Below are 1,607 nucleotides of genomic sequence, written 5' to 3' on the forward strand. Positions count from 1 at the left end.
ATTTTGTCATGTATATTCTCATTTATAAATCTGAGACCTGAAGGATGTTGAACTAAAAATGCCAAATGGAAAAGCTGGATTATTAGATGTAATGTTGGGTAATTAGTTAGGAGCTCAGTTATTTTGGAACTCATCTAGATGGTCCCTAGAAAAAAAAAAAACAACACACAAGGACAGGATAGAACAGAAGTAACTCAATTGTAATTATTCAAAAATGCAATTTAGTAATTGAGGATGCAGAACAAAAATTCCCCCTTAAGACCTGATATGTATGTTTATAACCTTTAAGAAGAGTGATTTTTTTTTGCTGCTTTTTCATCGCAAATATGAATTCAATTTTATTCCAGACTTTTACAGGCAGAAATAAAGATTTATTCTTTCTTTTGGTTTTAAATGCCATCTGTGTATTAGTAACCCTATTTGTTGTGTTGTCACCAAAGACAGAAATGCTAGGTATAGATGTTACAGTTATCTGTGTAAATCGTACAATGTGGCTCTATGTTAAATTAAATTTTCCCTCACTAGTTCCACCAACTTCTGACACCTGAACTACAGCAGCCAATGAGTGTAGTGTTATGACAAATAGTCAATATACTCATTAACTCTGTACGTGACCCAGGCTGACCACCCCGCTTATAGACATAATGGGAAAAAGCCGATAAAGAAATATACACAAGAACTGCTCAGTAGAGATCACACTCCAAATAATATGCCAAACAGACAATTTATTGCATAAATTAAGAACTAGACCTCGTACTCTCCATTTCGTTAATAAAGATTGTAGATTTGGTAAGGTAAGCTGACAGGGATGCAATTCAGTTGATAGAGCACTTTGCTGTGCCCCTGGACCAGAAATATTACTGCCATAAGTGCAAAAAGTCCAAAGCCACTGACAATGCAAAATCCCACATACCAGGGCCTGAAGGCGGCTGCTATACCAGGCCAGCAAGTCACTGCAATTTTTTAATACGAGACAGGTATGCCTCCCATCCCGCTTTGCGGTATGTCTCTGCTGCTTCAGCAGGGCTGCTGGCGGACAGGATCCCACGGCCCACAATGATTATGTCCGATTCTTTGTTGGCAATGACCTCATGAGGCGTCCGATACTGCTGACCCAAACCATCTCCTGCAATGAAAAAAGAAATTATGTAAATCATAGGACCTAACATACAGCGAGCAGATATTGTTATCCACAACATACTTCAATGTGACCCATACTGTGGCCTGAATTTTGCAGCCTATTTCTGCCTAATGCGGTAGAAGAACTTCACAATAGGAGGAGAAGCCCGTAACAGTAACCACTAACAAGCACCGTAGAGTACAACTAATAGCAATACTGCTGATATAGTGGCAGGGGAAGCCTTGTCACAGGATTAGTGCAATATCACATGCTGCACATTGCAGGATGTTACTAGAGGGAACACTAGAGAAAGGAAGCAATAATCACCATTATTAAAAGGAAACAATTTCTTCCAAGACCGGTAACCTTCAGGGCGTTGGTTCGGCAGTATGCCCTACCCCTTCAGGCCGCACACCCACTATATTACCTACAATTTAGGGAATTCTGTAAGGCGATACTATTGAATCCGGCTAAGGTGGTGGAAAGG

General features: G+C 40.0%; 1 protein-coding gene and 1 long non-coding RNA gene across 2 annotated transcripts in view; both read right to left on the bottom strand.

Moving 5' to 3' along the window:
* UMPS (uridine monophosphate synthetase) overlaps positions 1-1,607 on the bottom strand; it is a 45,190-nt gene that overhangs the window by 31,143 nt on the left and 12,440 nt on the right. The gene's annotated exons all lie outside the window — the stretch shown is intronic.
* The window catches only part of LOC140335201 (uncharacterized), a 3,498-nt gene continuing 1,891 nt past the window's right edge, over positions 1-1,607 (bottom strand). The window contains exon 2 of the long non-coding RNA XR_011921673.1: positions 1-1,126. This is a non-coding gene — a long non-coding RNA (uncharacterized lncRNA). The remainder of the gene's footprint in view (positions 1,127-1,607) is intronic.

This window comes from Pyxicephalus adspersus, chromosome 7 (assembly GCF_032062135.1).
Source record: "Pyxicephalus adspersus chromosome 7, UCB_Pads_2.0, whole genome shotgun sequence".
NCBI classification, from domain to species: domain Eukaryota; kingdom Metazoa; phylum Chordata; class Amphibia; order Anura; family Pyxicephalidae; genus Pyxicephalus; species Pyxicephalus adspersus.